Source organism: Elephas maximus, chromosome 4 (assembly GCF_024166365.1).
Source record: "Elephas maximus indicus isolate mEleMax1 chromosome 4, mEleMax1 primary haplotype, whole genome shotgun sequence".
In the NCBI taxonomy this organism is placed as follows: domain Eukaryota; kingdom Metazoa; phylum Chordata; class Mammalia; order Proboscidea; family Elephantidae; genus Elephas; species Elephas maximus.
Genome location: NC_064822.1, coordinates 115,097,314 through 115,115,118, shown reverse-complemented (window position 1 = coordinate 115,115,118; position 17,805 = coordinate 115,097,314). Strand labels below are relative to the sequence as shown.

The 17,805-nt window shown below is 39.2% G+C and overlaps 1 pseudogene; it reads left to right on the top strand.

Annotated features, from left to right (window-relative positions):
- Window positions 1–10,501: 10,501 nt before the first annotated feature.
- Window positions 10,502–11,441, top strand: LOC126075577 (olfactory receptor 6C2-like; annotated as a pseudogene).
- The last annotated feature ends 6,364 nt before the right edge of the window (window positions 11,442–17,805 follow it).

Sequence of the window (17,805 nt, the reverse complement as noted above, 5' to 3'; positions counted from 1 at the left end):
AATTTAGGCCACTTTCAGAAGAGGATGTGGAACCAGGAATATCATTACTGATGTCAGACGGATCCTGGCTGAAAGCAAAGAATACCAGAAAGATGTTTACTTGTGTTTTATTGACTATGCAAAGGCATTCCACTGTGTGGATCACAGCAAATTATGGATAAAGTTGCGAAGAATGGGAATTCCATAACACTTAATCGTGCTCTTGAGGAACCTTTACATAGATCAAGAATTGGCTGTTCGGAAAGAATAAGGGGATACTGATTAGTTTAAAGTCAGGAAGGGTGTGCGTTAGGGTTGTATTCTTTCACCATACTTATTTAATCTGTATGCTGAGCAAATAATCAGAGCAGCTGGACTATATAAAGAAGAACGGGGCATCAGGACTGGAGGAAGACTCATTAGCAACCTGCGTTATGCAGATGACACAACCTTGCTTGCTGAAAGTGAAGAGGACTTGAAGCGCTTACTAATGAAGATCGAAGCCCACAGCCTTCAGTATGGATTGCACCTCAACGTAAAGAAACAAAAATCCTCACAACTAGACCAATGAGCAGCATCATGATAAACGGAGAAAAGATTGAACTTGCCAAGGATTTTATTTTACTTGGGCCCACAATCAACAGCCATGGAACCAGCAGTCAAGAAATCAAAAGATGCATTGCATTGGGTAAATCTGCTGCAAAGGACCTCTTCAAAGTGTTGAAGAGCAAAGATGTCACCCTGAAGACTAAGCTGTGCCTGAACCAAAGCCATGATATTTTCAGGTGCATCCTATGCATGTAAAAGCTGGACAATGAATAAGGAAGACTGAAGAAGAGTTGAGGCCTTTGAATTGTGGTGTTGGTGAAGAATATTGAATATACCATGGGCTGCTAAAAGAAGGAACAAATCTGTCTTGGAAGAAGTGCAGCCAGAATGCTCCTTAAAGGCAAGGATGGCGAGACTGCATCTTATATTCTTTGGACATGTTGTCAGGAGGGATCAGTCCCTGGAGAAGGACATCATGCTTGGCAGAGTATAGGGTCAGTGGAAAAGAGGAAGACCCTCAATGAGGTGGATTGACACAGTGGCTGCAACAATGAGCTCAAGCATAACAATTGTAAGGATGGCTCAAGACCGGGCAGTGTTTTGTTCTATTGTGCATAGGGTCGCTATGAGTTGGAACTGACTCGATGACACGTAACAACAACAACAACATCATCTGTACATCACAGATTGATAGTAGGTCTTCCTCCAATCCTGATGCCATGTTCTTCTTCATATCGTCTGGTTTCTTGGATTATTTGCTCAGCATAAAGATTGAAAAAGTATGATGAAAGGATATAACCCTGACATACACCTTTTCTGATTTTAAAACAGTCAGTGTCCCCTTGTGTTGTTGTAACAACCGCCTCTTAGTCTAGGTACAGTTTCAGTATGAGCACAATTAAGTGTTCTGGATTTCCCATTCTTCAAAATATGAATAGCAGCAGAACATTTAGTGGTACAGTGCTGGAAGATGAGGCCTTCAGGTTGAAAGGCACTCAAAATAAAACTGAGGAAGACATGCCTCCTCAAAGTAGAGTTGACCTTAATGACATGGACGGGGTAAAGCTTTTGGCATCTACATTTGCTCATGTGGCACAACTCAAAATAACAAGAAAGAGCTGCAAACATCCATTAATAATTAGAATGTGGAATTTGCAAAGTATGAATCTAGGAAAATTGGAAGTCATCAAAAATGAAATGGAACGCATAAACATCAATAACCTAGGCATTAGTGAGCTGAAATGGACTGGTATTGATCATTTTGAAACAGACAATCATGGTCTGCTATGCCTGGAATGACAAGTTAAAGAGAAACGGCATCTCAGTCGTTGTCAAAAAGAAGATTTCGAGGTCTACCCTGAAGCGCAACGCTGTCAGCAATAGGCTAATATCCATATGCCTACAGGGAAAACCAATTAATAAGACCATTATTCAAATTTATACCACACCCATTGATGCCTATGATGGAGAAATTGAAGATTTGTGCAAACTGCTATAGTCTGAAATTGATGAAATATACAATCAAGATGCACTGATAATTACTGGTGATTGGAATGCAAAGATTCGTAGTTGGAAAATATGACCTTGCTCATAGAAATGGCGCCAGAGATTGCATGATAGAATTTTCATTGCAAATACCTTTTTTCCTCAACATAAACAGTCTCCTCTTGGACCTCAAGGACCTTCCTGGAGGGAAAACACAGAAATCAAATCGACTACGTCTGTCCTCGTTTGCTCTGAACTGTGGATTAATGGGTAATAGATATAACTGTGGGTTAATGTTAGAACATAGGAAATGGAACTGTTGCAAAAGTGTGAGAAATTGAATAACGTATCACAGACTACAAAGAACAACAGATAAATATCATAAAATTTTAAACAGATCATCTAAGTAAATTCCAGAGACACATTTCCAGGTACTGCAAAATCTTAGAAAAAGAGTTCATCAGCCCTTAATCCTACTATGTTTCTCAGACTTAAAGGCAGCATGGTTGAAGAGAAAATTTTCCTGAGTAGCACGTTTTCAGCTTACTTGGGATTACAGTAACATTTCCTTCTATGTCTCATTGTGAAATAGGAAAAGACTGCTTATCTCCAATAAAAGTCAAGCCATGGAAGGTATGCCAAGATAACCATTGGGAGATACTGGAGATATTTGCAAAAAGGGGACAATAAAGTATTATTAACTAGTTGAAGGCTTGCCAATTAGCAGAAAATCTGGCTCAAATGCAGTAGATTAATGTGAAAGAGCACTTGAAAGTACCTTACTCAAGATGGTAACTTTCCAGGGCTGCGGAAGTAAGAGTTTTATGTGGGAAGTAGGAACTGACCATGTGTTATGAAAGGTGAGAAGGAAAAGCAATGGAGGGGAATGAAAGAGAAAGAAACAGCAGAAGGATAAATATGTCCCTCTTTCCCACAGCAGTTCTCCAAACCACAAAACAACCTACTAAGAAGTGTTGACAGGATTATGGAATTAAAGTATGATTTTCATTTCATGAATTTTTATATCTGATAATGAGACACAAGTGCCAAAATGAACTAACCAGGACTGTGGGATCTGCTTAAAAGTCATTAGTCAACATTAGGAAATAAAGTCCATTTGTGACAGTAGGTGAATAAACATAAAGACATTTTTAAAAACACAAAAAAACTCAATCAATAATCATGTAAGAAAAAGAAGCATATAAAATACATGGAAGAGAATGTACTCTCATGTTGGGATGTGGTTCAAACAGTTCAAAGCCACTATAAGAGACACAAATTTAAAAAGTTAGTCTAAATGACAAACTTTTTTATGACCCTTTGACTTATATAGGAAGATAAAAAAGAAAATGGAAGGAGACAACATGAAGAAAATAAACCATGTTACAACATATGAATTTAAGAACCCTACTTATAACTGTCAGTGGAAGGTTTGCCAAGACAGGAGTTTTAGCAACTTCAGTGTGCTTGTCATGCTCTACCACCTCTTACCACTTAGAAAACAAAAGGAAACTCCCAGCAAACACCAACCACAGATTCAAGGCAGAGTTTGTATTCCGTATGGGGGTGGGGAAGGGCAAAGATGCCGAGAAAGCCTTATTCCCAAGGCCCAGGCACAGAGGGTTGCCTAAGATTAAACCTGGACAAGGGCCTTAGAGACACTCCCTGTGCCCACCACAAGCTAAGCGTGATGAACAATAAACAGCAGTCTATTGCTAGAGGAGTGTGCAAGACCTTTAGAGCGAGAACTTCTCTGTGACCCAGGCATGAAAGGAAAGCTGAAAACTGAGCAAACAGCATGCTGTTGTTGTTGTTAGGTGTCTTTGAGTCGTTCTGACTCATAGCGACTCTACGTACAACAGAACGAAACACTGCCCAGTCTTGCACCACCCTCACAATTGTTGTTGTGATTGTGTCCATTGTTATAGCTACATTGTCAATCTATCTCATTGAGAGTCTTCCTCTTTTTCACTGACCCTCTATACTACCAAGCATGATGACTTCTCCAGGGACTGGTCCTTCCTTATAATGTCCAGGTATGTGAAAAGAAGTCTTGCCATCCTCCCTTCTAATGAGCGTTCTGGCTGTACTTCTTCTAAGACGAGAGAGCAGAGGTGCCATCCCGGTGGACCTGGAAGGAAGAACTGAAGCCCAGGGCTAAGGGACCTCCACCCAGAATCTGGAGGGCAAGGCCTTTGTTTAATAGTCTTAGATAACAGAGGATACCTTTCAAGATTTGAGAGCTAACATACCGTGTTCTGCTGGCTTGCCTGGTGCCTGTTACACCCACTTTACTGTCACTTTCTTCCCTTTGTATTGGAGATGTCCACCTTGTGCCTGTTCCACCTTTGTACCTTGGAAGCAAAAAGCTTGTATTCCAGGTTTCAGAGCTCAAGAGAAATTTTGGGATACATGATGGAGTGAATGTGTTTTACACGTGGGAAGGACGTGAATTCCGGGGGGCTAAAGGCTGAGATGTTATAGATTGAAACTTGTCTCCCCAAAATGTGTGTCAACTTGGCTAGGCCACGATTCCGAGTATTGAGTGGTTGTCATCCATTTTGTCATGATGTAATCATGCTAAGTGTTGCAAATTCTAGCTTCTATGCCTATGATTGTGATCCTTTTTGGAAGTGAACTGTCTGTTATGTTAATGAGGAAGGATTAGAGGCAACTATGCTAATGAGGCAGGACACAATCTACAGGATTATGTCGTATTTTAAGTCAATCTTTTTTGAGATATAAAAAAGACGAGGGGGGCCTCATTAACACCAAGGAAGAAGAGCCAGGAGCAGAGTACATTCTTTGGACCCAGGGTTTCTGGTCTGAGAGGCCTAGAGCAGGGGAAGATTGATGATCAAGACCTTCCCCGAGAGCGGACATAGAGAGAAAGGCTTCCCCTAGAGCTGGCACCCTAAATTCGCACTTTTAGCCTACATGGTGAGAGAATGAATTTCTGTTCATTAAAGCCATCCACTTGTGGTATTTCTGTTATAGCAGCACTAGATAACTAAAGACACTGTATGCATGAAATAGTACATTTCTGATCATGTTTTTTCTAACTAAATATGATATACATCAAGAAAAAGTTTATTAAAACACAATAATACGGCCTTTCTTCAAATGAAACACACAGTGAAGAGGGTTGTAACAATAGATTTTACTAAAAGTTTCGGGGTGAAAAAATACTAATCTTACATGGATTCTTCAAAACAATGAAAAGTAAAATAAAATAATTTACACACGTCTCAGCTAATATTAGAAAAATTGTTTCAACTTAACACCAAAAGCTATGAAGGGCAATACAAAGAAGAAAGTATCGAAGGCAATCTTGCACTTTACCACCTACGAGCAGGAGAAAGCAGACGGTCCAGAAATGGCAGCATAGAAAATTAAATAAATAATTTTATTCCAGTTAGCTGGGCAGTAATGAGCTTTATCAAAATGTCAAACATGTCCTGAAATCAGGCAGTTTTTTTCCCAGTTCTTGGGATCCATAACTTTCCATTAATTCATATTTCCAAGAGTAATTCATAGCATACCTGAAAAAAGATAACTAGAAAGAGAAAGGACAGAAACACAGACCAAGTCATTAGGAGAACAACAAGTCCAGAATTTAAATACTGATAAAAAAAAAAAAAAAACTTTTTTTTTTTTTTATCATAGTTCTCTTAAATATTGGGGAAAGGAACAAGTTTAGTGTGAGGGGAAAAGCAGGAGTTTTATATTCAAATAAAGTTTTGTTCAAAACCTACAGCCCCACCATGTGACATCTGACTGGCCAATTCTCTGCTTCCCACTTTCCTCCTCTGTAAAATTAGGATGATTACTTTTTACACTGCATGAGATTTATGTCAAAGATAGATAAAATGTGTAAAGTGCCAAGCACAGCATCTAATTCAGGGAAATATAAAGATTCAACAAAGAAGACAAAATGGAATTCCCATGGCATCAGACCACCTGCAGTGTCTGTGAGGACACGGTTCCCACTGCTACCTATGCTGTTGCATTGTTGATTCCACTGTTGATTCATTAGTAACATTTTCAATTGGGTCACCAAGGACTATTTTGTTGTTCAACTCAGATGTTCCCTGTGAACTGGTAGGAAACGAAACATATAAATGTTGCTACTGTAGAATATACAGGTAAACCTGTCTCCCTGCCCCAGGAGATCAGATGTACCTCTCTGCCAAACCCAGGGAGAAAAGTTCCTTTTACTCTGCACCACTCTTTTGTTCCTTTTGAGCTAACAGACTACTGGGAAATCAGGAATCAGGTGCCATTTGAGATTTGGCAAGGGAAGAGAAGGCTGAAACTGGTCACAATGTATTAGGAGCAATGAAATCTAGGTGAACACTGTCTGATGTAAGACTTACTTGAGAGAGTGTGTGTGTGTGTGTGTGTGTGTACATGTGTCACATGTATTGAAAAAGGTCAAGGCAGCAGTGAAGCGAGGTGAAATGTGAGTTGGGGACTGAAGAAACTCAAAGCTCCTCACCAGCATCATACTCTTCAAATTTTGGTTTCATCAAGGACCCCTGAAGAAGCACTGCCAGAAAAGTAAGTATGCAATTCTCGTGACAGACTTTTCCACATTCTCTAAACAGGGAGGCTAAGAAATGTGGAATTCAGTTAACTGCAATTGTTACTGCAAAAACAGAATCAACAGTTATTTTCAAATTGTTGTTATTCTGAATAAATCTGATATTAGAATTTCCCTGCCATCATCACTTTATCCTTTGAAAGGGCCACCCATAAACATCAGTTGAGGAGACTTTTAATATTTAAGAGGCAAAATATGAAAGAGGCAAAGACACTTCCTCCCAATAATATCCTCTGTTGTTGTTTTGTTTAGGTGTCTGCGATCTGATTTCCAACTCATAGCAATACCACATGATGGAACATAGCTGCCTAATGAGGTTTCCTGGGCAGTAATCTTTATAGATGCCGATCCCCAGGGTTTTTTCCATGTTGCTGCTGACCAGATTCCAGTCATCAACATTTCAGTTAGCACCCAAGTGCTTAACCATTGCACCACCGGGGCACAATTAAAAATATCTTCTAGTGTTACAGAAATCAAATAATACAAATTACATTACAGAGAATCTGGCCTTATTATGGACCTGTTATTTTAATACCTTCTTCCATTTTGGGTAGCTAACCAACAGGTCAGCAGTTTAAATTCACCATCTGCTCCTTGGAAACCCAATGGGGTGGTTCTACTCTGTCCTACAGAATTACTGTGAGTTCAAATCAGAATCGACTCCATGGCAAGGGGTTTGATTTGGCCACTTCGGGAATGGAGGGTGGTGGCATTCATTTCTAGAATTTCAAATGTTCCAGACCATAGCATGCCTTCTTCCAGATGAAGACTGAATGAGGCTTGTCCCAGACACACGTAAGATGAAGGTGCCTGAAATAAATAAAAGAACTCATTAAATAGGAAATCAATACAAGAGAAAAACTGAACCCTTATAGTTCCCAAAGTGAAAGTGACAAGAGGTAGCTTTGCATAAGTTAAGACTTCAAGGGCTGCTTAAAGAAAAACACTACCTATGGGAAGGTGGTAAAATGTATTGCTCATGTAATGAAATTGTTGTTTCAAATATGACCCAAATTAAAAAAAAAAAAAAATGCGACTTTCTATGCTCACAGCAACCTCTGCTATTTAAACCAAAGGAGACAATGATATGGATGTAGGTGGACAAAGCAGCCTTAGAACCAAATGCTCTGCCACTACAAGCTTAGCTTGTTTTTAGAAGTAAAGTGGACTGAAAAACTTCAGTAATTAAGAGAAGACTATATTAGTTGTTTAACACATTAAATTAAAGGACCCTCAAATGCTCATGTCGTTTATTTCACAAGTCATTTCCCTCAAAATTAGAGAATAAAACCAAATGAAACCTATTGCCATTAAGTCGATTCCGACTCAAAGTGACCCTATAGGACAGAGTAGAACTGCCCCATAGAGTTTCCAAGGAGCACCTGGTAGATTTGAACTGCCGACCTTTTGGTTGCCAGCTGTAGCACTTAACCACTATACCACCGGGGTTTCCCAAATTAGATGAGAGGAGTTTTAAACTGGTAACAGGCAATAACATTAAAGCCTAAGAACTTTATAGCAGAGGGAAGGTTGAAGTAAGAACATCCATAGCCAGTATAAGGATAGAAAGTACAACTGTTAACACAATCAGCTGCTAAACAAAAGGCTGGCAGTTTGATTCCTCCAAGAGGCTCCTTAAAAGAAAAGCCTAGAAATCTACTTCCAAAAATTCAACCATTGAAAACTCTAAGGAGCACAATTCAAATTAGAAACAAATGCAGTCACAATGTGTCAGAATTGACTCAATAGCAATGGGTATTGGTAACATGATAGGAGGGAAAGAAGAAAGGAAAGAGAATTCGGTGTGTGAAATGAACCTGACCTATCACTCAGTCCTGCCTATGAAAATCTTCGCTCTGCAGCTTCCTAGTGCTTGGCAAGATACCACCTCTCCACTAAACCATTTCTACCATAATCTGAAGTGGGTTTCTTGGACATAAACATGTCTATGAACCCTGAAGAACACAACTTGCTAACTCAGCTGTTAGTGAGTGCTGATGTTACCAACTCTAAATCCTCCCCAATCAAAAAAAATAAAAAACACTGTCATTGCATCAAATCCGACACATAGCCACCCCGTGGGACAGAGTAGACCTGCTCCTTAGGGTTTCCAAGGCTGGAAATATTTACGCAAGCAGACTGCCACAGCTTTCTTCCACGGAGTGGCCGGTAGCTTTGAACCGATGAACTTTTGGTTAGCAGCCAAGTGACTTGTCCACTGTGCCACCAGGGCTCCCACATAATAGCCTACAACAACTGAGTGAAGACAGTAAAATACAAATCACCACTAAGAGAGATTGCCAAGGAAAAGGCATGGAGTAGTTATTGCCCTAAAACCAAAGTTGCATTTTCACCGTTATCTCATTTACTTCATCCCTAAGCACGCACTAAAATGAAATATTATCTCCCATCAAAAGACGGAAAGCTCCTTGGGAGACACACTTATTCATGGTTAGTTCTTCAGACTCTGATATTAAATATTTATCTGAAGAAGTCAATTTTTATTATTTACTTGAGCAGCAGAAAAGAAGACAAAACTACTTAATGCATTTTTAATTCTCAATTGGGAGCACACACATTGGGTAGTATTGGGTATATAGGGTTTCCCTACAAAATTGCTCAATTTATAATTAATTCCACAAACAAAACACAAAGACATCTTAAGAACCAATATATTATTTTCAAGTAAATGTAACCCGAGAGACAATGCATTTACCAGCTCTTCTTTTGCAGAATGGATACTCGAAGCACCTGTTTCCAACTTGAATCGCACCAAAGGCAACTTTTGATTTGAAGGAGAAGAGATCTCCGTGAGCCATCCTCTCCCACAACTAATGGGATTCCTGAAAAAAACATGTGCAGGGAGGCATAAAACTCCTGGGAGGACTTGAAAATGGTAACCTTCAAGGAAAATGTGAGTTTTACAAAATTTCTTTATAAAAATTAGTCCATTTAGCCAGTTTATTAATGGATGATGCTTGAGCAAGTTACATTTCCCAAGAACTCAGAGAATATAAGCAGCGAGGTTAGAGGGCTGGTGGGAAATTAGTGGGGAGAGGCAATCTGAAAGGAGGAACAGCAGCAATTGTTGAAAGGAGAGGTCACTAAGATATGCAGAGACAGATTCTGAAGACTGCTGCTCAGAAGAGCAGGGAGGTCGATCTCACTGGCAGGGAGCCCAAGGACCACAGACCATTCCCTCTGGGATCTGGCCACACCCCAAAATGCCATGACAGGCTTCCTCAGGTTTATTCTCAGGTCCCAGGAAGATGGTTCTTGTAACTCTTCAGGAAACCCGCTACCCAAAAACACTTTTACTGGTTTAAAAGTGCTTTCATGTACTTAAAAGCAAAAATACACAACAAAGATACACCTTTGTATTTTAAACTTTTTGTTCCTAATTCGGGATCATTCTAAGTGCAAAGCTGTTATAGAGCCCTTTGCAGTTATTTTATTTCAAAATACAGCCAGAGACCAGAGTAAAATACTCCTTGACAAATTCTTCTCTGTTACAAAAGTGGAGCTGAAAAGAAGGCCGGGAAAAGCAAAGAAAAAGGAGGCAGAAGAAAAAAATGCCAAGAATAATGGAATAACCTGTAACATTGATCAGACCTATGTCCCGAGACAATGATAATGAGAAACACCATATGAAACGAGATGCACGATTGCTGCTGCGTGTTTTCATTTGACATCTGTATAAATATCATTTCTAATAAGGGAATTATAGGCCTTTGATCCATATTTAATATTTCCAGTAAAATTCTACAACCAGATGCCAAATGCATTACATTAATACTGATTGCATCTTTACTTCATGCTCCATGCTGACGTCTTATGTTGCTTGTGTCTTCAAGTCCAATCATTTTTGACTTGACACAGGAGGTCATGACAAATCACACAGTGATAACAACATTCATCCTGCTGGGGATGACGGAGGGCCCAAAATTACAAATCGTGCTTTTGGTATTTTTATTTCTCACCTACTTTTTGTGTGTGGCTGGGAACATGACAATTATCACCCTCACACTTTTGGATTCCCATCTTCAAACTCCCATGTATTTTTTTCTCCGAAATTTCTCTTTCTTGGAAGTCTCATTCACCTCTGTCTGTATTCCCAGATTCCTGTACAGCCTGATAACTGGAGATAAAACTTGTACCTATAATGCTTGTTTCACACAATTGTTTTTTGGTGTCCTCTTTGGAGCAACTGAATTTTTTCTCCTTGCTGCCATGTCCTATGATCGCTACGTGGCCATCTGTAAGCCCCTACATTACACAACCATCTTGAACAACAAGTTCTGCACTACACTCCTTCTCTGCTGTTGGATTGCTGGCCTGTTGATTATTGTGCCCCCTCTTGGCATGGGTCTCCAGCTGGAATTCTGTGACTCAAATCTCATTGATAGTTTTGCTTGTGACGCATATCCTAATTCTACAGATCACCCGTTCCGACACAGAGCTTATAGAAAAGGTTGTTTTGGCTTTTGCTGTGCTAACACTGATTACTACCCTACTGGGTGTGCTTCTTTCCTACACATACATCATCCGCACCATTCTAAAATTCCCTTCTGCCCAACAAAGGAAAAAGGCCTTTTCCACCTGTTCTTCTCACATGATTGTGGTTTCCATGAGCTATGGCAGTTCCATCTTCGCCTACATTAAACCTTCAGGAAAGGAAGGAGTAGCCCTTAATAAGGTGGTGGGGCTGCTCTTAACCTCAGTTTCCCCCATGCTTAACCCTTTCATTTATACACTATGAAACAAGCAGGTAAAGGAAGCCTTCAAAGACACAGTAAAAAGGATTGCATTTCTCATGAATAAGTAAGAAATTGTTGATGTTTTGAGGCCAAGTTATGTTTAAATCTGAATAACCCATAAAAATTTTACATGAATTTGCCAAAGATAAACTTTCTATTCTGTAGATTTGTCAAACTACCTATCCCTGTGAACATTTTTCTCTCATAATTAGGGAAAAAAAAAAATCAAGGTACTCAGTTCTCTTTCAAATCTATTCGCTTTCGTTTTACCATTAATGCGTTCATCTAAGACTAGATTCGCAAGATACCCAATGTTGTAAAATGGAAATCAAACAAATAAAATCCAATTCTGTGGCCATATGGCCTACTTGTGATGTGGATTCTAAAGCCCAGGGAACATTTTCCATCTGAGAACACTTCAATGTCTAACCTCCAATTTTTCAAGAGGAATTAAAAATTATTTACGGAAGCTTAAAATGTGGTACAGGACAAAATTTTGTACTCCAGAGCTCCCCTTTCATTTTAAAAGTTTCAAGATATTTCTGGATTATTTTCTGGTCCATTTTCAGGATTAAATAAAAGGAGTTAATGGGACAATCATTAAAATTGTGCAGAGAGCTTTCATCTTTCTTTTCAACTAATTTATTCACACAAAAAAACTTTCTACTGGCTTATGCGAAAATTATTTGGATCTAGTTCTTCCTGACATATAAGTAGAGAAGAGAAGGAACCCCTTCCAAGTGTTGGGTGTCTTCTCCTGACACTGACAGTGTTTACAAGTCTCAAGGAGAAAAAGGCCTGAATTTGGATACAAGATATCTAGACCTTGGCTGAATAATTTCTTCAACTATCCAGAATTCCATTATACCTTGTGTTAATGAAAATGTTCAGAGTTAAGAAGATTGATAAAAATAATAGATATTGTTCCTAATTTGAGAAGAACACGTTAATGGGCATTTGGTTGGCTAGCGTAGGCTGACTTCTGGAAATCAATTACAAGCATAGCGTGAAAAAACTGAATGGACCTAAAGATGAAGGAGAAGAAAAGATAAGGAGGGAGAACAATGTAAGTAACCTGGACCTACCCAATGCCCTGGAGTCGATTCTGATTCATAATGATTCTATAAGACACAGTAGAACTGCCCCATAGGGTTTCCAAGGAGCTGCTGGTGGATTTGCACTGCCGACCTTTTGGTTAGCAGCCAAAACCTTAACCACTGCACCACCAGCGCCCTGACTTGAGCCTAGCGACTACTAATTCCTTCTATAAGATACTAAAAGCCTCTGCTCACATTCTATCTTTCTGAAAATACTGTTCATACTTTTAAATACATATACAAATGTTATTTATATTTAATGAATATCATCTCATGCTCAGATATACTTTATAACGTCATAAGGCTTTCAAAAATTCATTTTAAGTCATGTGGATAGAATGTGCATATGCTCTGTGCACTTCAAAACTCTGGGGGCAAAAGGGCTTTATTGTCCAGAAAGCTTCTCATTTTGTCATCTTAAAACCATGAAAACTTCCCCAAATGTGCTAATTTCCTTTTTGATAATTAACTATAAATGCATCACTAATATGTGTATATTCACTTAGCAGTTGGTTTAATTACTTTGCTGAGTTATAACTCCGTAGAAAAAACTCTCTATACACATAAATCTCATTCTCTGCAATATCTAGCTGTGTCCAATTTGTAAAAGCTTTGGATGAAAGTAGACAAGGTTGAATACCTTCTGGACTTTCAAAGAGATAAGCCTGCCCTATTGACCTTGCTGGGCCTGAGTGCAGCTGGATAGAACCAATACTGCAAATGCAGGAGGTTCATGAAAGATAACCACTCGGCATCTATTCTGGACAATGAGCTTCTCACCTCTCATTCATCCGGTCACCTCACTAAGAGGGAACACCAGGGGGCGGCATTTTACAGGTCTTTCAAGTTTCAGCAGGAGTTGGAAGGAAAAAAATAAATGGGGTCACTCCTGGATACATCTGTGCTTCCTAAAAATTACCTCAGGTTGTACTGGAATTGCTCGTGGCTTTTCACCCTCCACAGGTTCATCAGAATATAGTAAGAATTCTGTCATTTAATGGTATGTGTAGGGTGGAAAAATTTCTCAAAGAGGGGAAAATACCTTAGACGTAGACAATATTAAAGAATTCCTTCTTGAAGAAGGGATGCCTATTCATCACCTCTACACTAGCTGTCATTGTACAATCAGATTTCACTGTGTGACCTGTACTCTTTTTGTAAGAAGTCTCCAAAAGATCAGCAACATAAAACTGTGCATGCTTTTAATGTTTATAAATTATATCCTCATTGCACCCCAGAACATTTTCTCCAGCAATTCCTGTGAAGTCACCTACCTCCTTTATAATGAGATATAATCCAGTTTGGGGTCATAGACCTCACTGCTCACTTGTGATTGTTATCTGAACGATTAAGGAAATGACAGTGTGGCCATGAAGATCCATAAGGTACATGGTGAGAGAAGTGAGAAGAGAAAATATATAGCTAAGGGAAGGAGGAAAAATATTTTGTCTGCTTCCATACTAGACCTGTCACATTCTTTCATTTGTTCATTCAAGAATTATTTGCTGAGTGATTACTATGTGCCACAGTGTGGTTTTTGCACTGGAATATAGCACTGAACATACAGGACAAAATTCCTGATGTCATGGAGGGTATGTTTCACTCTCTGAAGAGAAAAAGTGGATACTGAGAATGCAAGCAAGACCTCCCTGGTTCACCGCTTTCCCTTGGGCCTTAAACCCTTCTTTGATTATGGGCCTTGGGAAATGAAAATAAATGCAATCCTCAAATTAAATGACAATGATTTTATCACGCTGACTAAATTCAGAGCTACTTGAATGATTGATTTGAATGGAAGCTTGGAGATCACTTTTGCAGCCCAGTCCATACACTGATTCCATTCAACCCTATGTTCCACGTCTCCTGATTGACTCAGCCTGCTGTTGTCCTGTGTTAGATGCTACCATTGCCCCATCCTCACCAGTCTCTCTGTGACTGCTTTTCTCAAAAATCTATTTAACTTTTGTCCCTGAAGATGGCAACAAAAGCAAAATTATCCCTTCAGCTTCAAAACCCCCAGGGAACATACTATTTGTCAGCACAATAAGCCCTAAAGTGGCTGCTCTGCAGAGAGACATAAACTTTATTATTTGGATATTTAAAACCCTGCAAAAAAGAGAATGTATCACGCACTGAGTAATCAGCATCATTTTCCTGAAAATAGAAGAAGCCCTAGAAACTCTCTGACATTCAAATTATTTTTTGTGTATAATTTCATAAACAGCTATTCAAAGTATGGCTAGTATTATGCTTAGTAGTATAGAAAATTAACAGAAGTAAATCTGCCTCATGATAAGAACTTAATATACATGACGTACACCATGGAAAGTTAATGATACAAGAAATTTCACAAAGCAACAGAAATTGAAGAGTCACATATATGACACAGATCATGAGTGTTTTCAATACAGAAAGAAGGCCACTATGGCCAAGGGAAATAATGATAGCTTTTATATTATTTATTATGTGCCATACGCTGTTCCAACATGCAAGACAATAATAGAATACGATAATAGAAACAATTAAAAATCCTATGCATTATATATTATTATCAATGTCAATATGTCATTATTAATAATTATACTGATATGCTATAACAATTATCCCCATATTACAAACAAGGAAACTGAGGCACAGAATCAAGGTCAGACATCTAATAGAGGGAAAAGAGAAGTGTCGAACCCAGGTAATCTGGATCCAGAATCCATGCACATAACCAGAATACCATATTGCTTGCTAGTTTGCCATGTGCTGTGAAGGGACAGGTGGAATTCCATTTACACCTGGGAGAGATTTATAGAGATGTAAAAGCAAGCACAGAACATTCTCCAGAAAGAAGTGAGTCAAGGAAACACATAAATCCTTACATCAGAGAAAAATGTTCATCTGAAAAAGACATACAAGATAGAAATGACTGATGACATACAATAACTGATTAGTAAAATGAATGAAACCTGAGCCTAACTCATAGAATTTGAGTGTGGACAACTGAAAATATGCTACCATTGACAGAAATATGTAATTGTGTCATTACTCTGAGAAATTTCGTTGCCTAGAAGATATCAAAGAGGCAAGGCTTGGCAGTTTGGAACAGGTTGACTAGGTTATAGGACAAACAGCTCTCTAGATGGAGAATTAGTATTGTAGATTTTGATCATTTCTCAAAATTGGTCTCTGTCCCTTCCTACGGACACATTTCTTAAATTCACTATTCATATTCTTGCATGATCATCCAAAAATGCCTTTAAGCATGTTTGTTTGTTTGTTTTTCTTTGTGGACCTCTTCAAAGTCTGTCTATTGAGGAGAGGTTAGAGTCAAATTTCCTTAAAATAGCATTCCAGGACTTTTGTAATCTGACCTAAAACATTCAACACACTAACCTCCTCTAATAACCCCTGATATCTTTTTTTGAGCCACATGAAACCAGCTCTCTGCAATATCTTCTTCCTAGACTGGAAGATCCTTCCCCCTATTGTCCATTCTTTAAGGCAAAACACTTACAAGAGAACTTTCACAAAGTTGTTCTTTGATACACTAGATGAACTATCTATGCATCAAATGGATGGCAACTGGTTTGGTTTGGATCTAAGACCATTCCCTCCACCCCCTGTGCAATAGAACCCACATCCACTCACAAAGACAATGCACCCATTATTTTCCCCATCTCTTCTGCACCTTATGCCTGTCTAATAGGCCCTTCCCGTGCCCTTACAAACATGCATGTAATTTATTCTAAAATTGCTCTCTTATCTTCACCAATACTTCACCTACTCTCCTGTTTCTCTGTGGGGTTTTTCAGCAATATTTCTGTAAACAGTTATCTATATTCCCTGTATTGCCTAAAAGTATGCCATCAGAAGGTAACCCATTAACATTTTTTAAATGCTGCAATTGTACAATGTGGAATTTCATGGCCAGGGAAAATATATTTCAAATATGAAAATAAAACATTTTCAGACCAAAAAAAAAAAGGCAGAGAACATGTATGGCTAGCAAGCCTGTAGTAAAAGACATGTTAAAGAATCTCTGCTTGAGGAAGACAAATTACACCACGTGAAAAACTAGAATTATACAAAAGGATGAAGAGTGCCATAAATGGTAAATATGTGTGTAGTTTCCCGTAGATCGGGGTGATTGACATTGTTATTCTTGTTGGTATTGCCAAGTCAGACCCTGACTCATAGAAACCCCATACACAAAGAGATCTGACGCCTGGGATCCATTAGGTTTTTTTTTTTTACAGATTTTTGAAGGAGATCACTGGACCTTCCTTTTGGTACTGATTGGTAAGGCTGAAATGTACCAACATACGAATTCCAAACAAACTGGCATTGTTTGGGGACTACGAACAAATATATATATGGTGATTAATACAGTGTTTCTAAATAAAGAATTGTAGAGGAAAAACACGACCCTTGAGCAACTGCAGTAGCTATTTTTGCAATGTTAGTTGTTCCGGTCAAGGATTGTCTTAGATTATTGGATGAATAGATCTATTGAAGTCCTGAGAAGAATAGTGCTCCAAAATCCTGTTTAACGTATGAGACATTTGAGTCGTGGCTGCTAACTGAAAGGTTGGAGGTTTGGGTCCACCCATATGCACCTTGGAAGAAAGGCTTCACAATCTACTTCCAAAAATGTAGCCACTGAAACCCTAAGGAGCACAGTTCTACGCTGACACACATGTGGTCACCAAGGGTCAGAGTCAATTTGAGGCCAACTGGTTTCTAACCATTGGTGGATGGAAGGATATTTTCTTCATTACCTGAGTACAGTACAGTGAATTGATTTTATATGGCCTTTCCAGCCATGGTCTTGTAACTTCCCCAAATTAATTGACTGGGATAATGCAAAGGAGGTGTGTGTAAAACTCTTGCAGGACTATGCAAATGAGGTGACTGTTCCCTACCAAGAGGACTGGTTTTGCCATTCAGCTGGGCTTAAAAAGGCTAACCCCACAGAGATTCAGGGAACCTCACTACCATATAGAATTTTGGAGCAGAACATGTACTTTGGACCAAGGAGCTAGGATCCCAGCCCTGAGAATCTCCTACACCTAGAAGAGAGAGGGAATGCTGAAGACCGTGAGAGACAGCAGCTATGAGTCTGACTTGCCCAAGGAGAGAGAATTGAGCACCTTTAGGCAAGAGGCTTGCTGGTGGACCTAAAACATTTGTAACACTTGTTTGTGCAGGGCAAGAGAGGCCTACGTGTACCATGTACAGGGGTGGCATACATCCACTCCTGGGCATCAGGGTCTGGGATAACATGATAGCAAGATAGCCCCGCAGGCCCAGGTAGCATGGTGGGATCCAGCAGCAGAGGTTTAGGGGG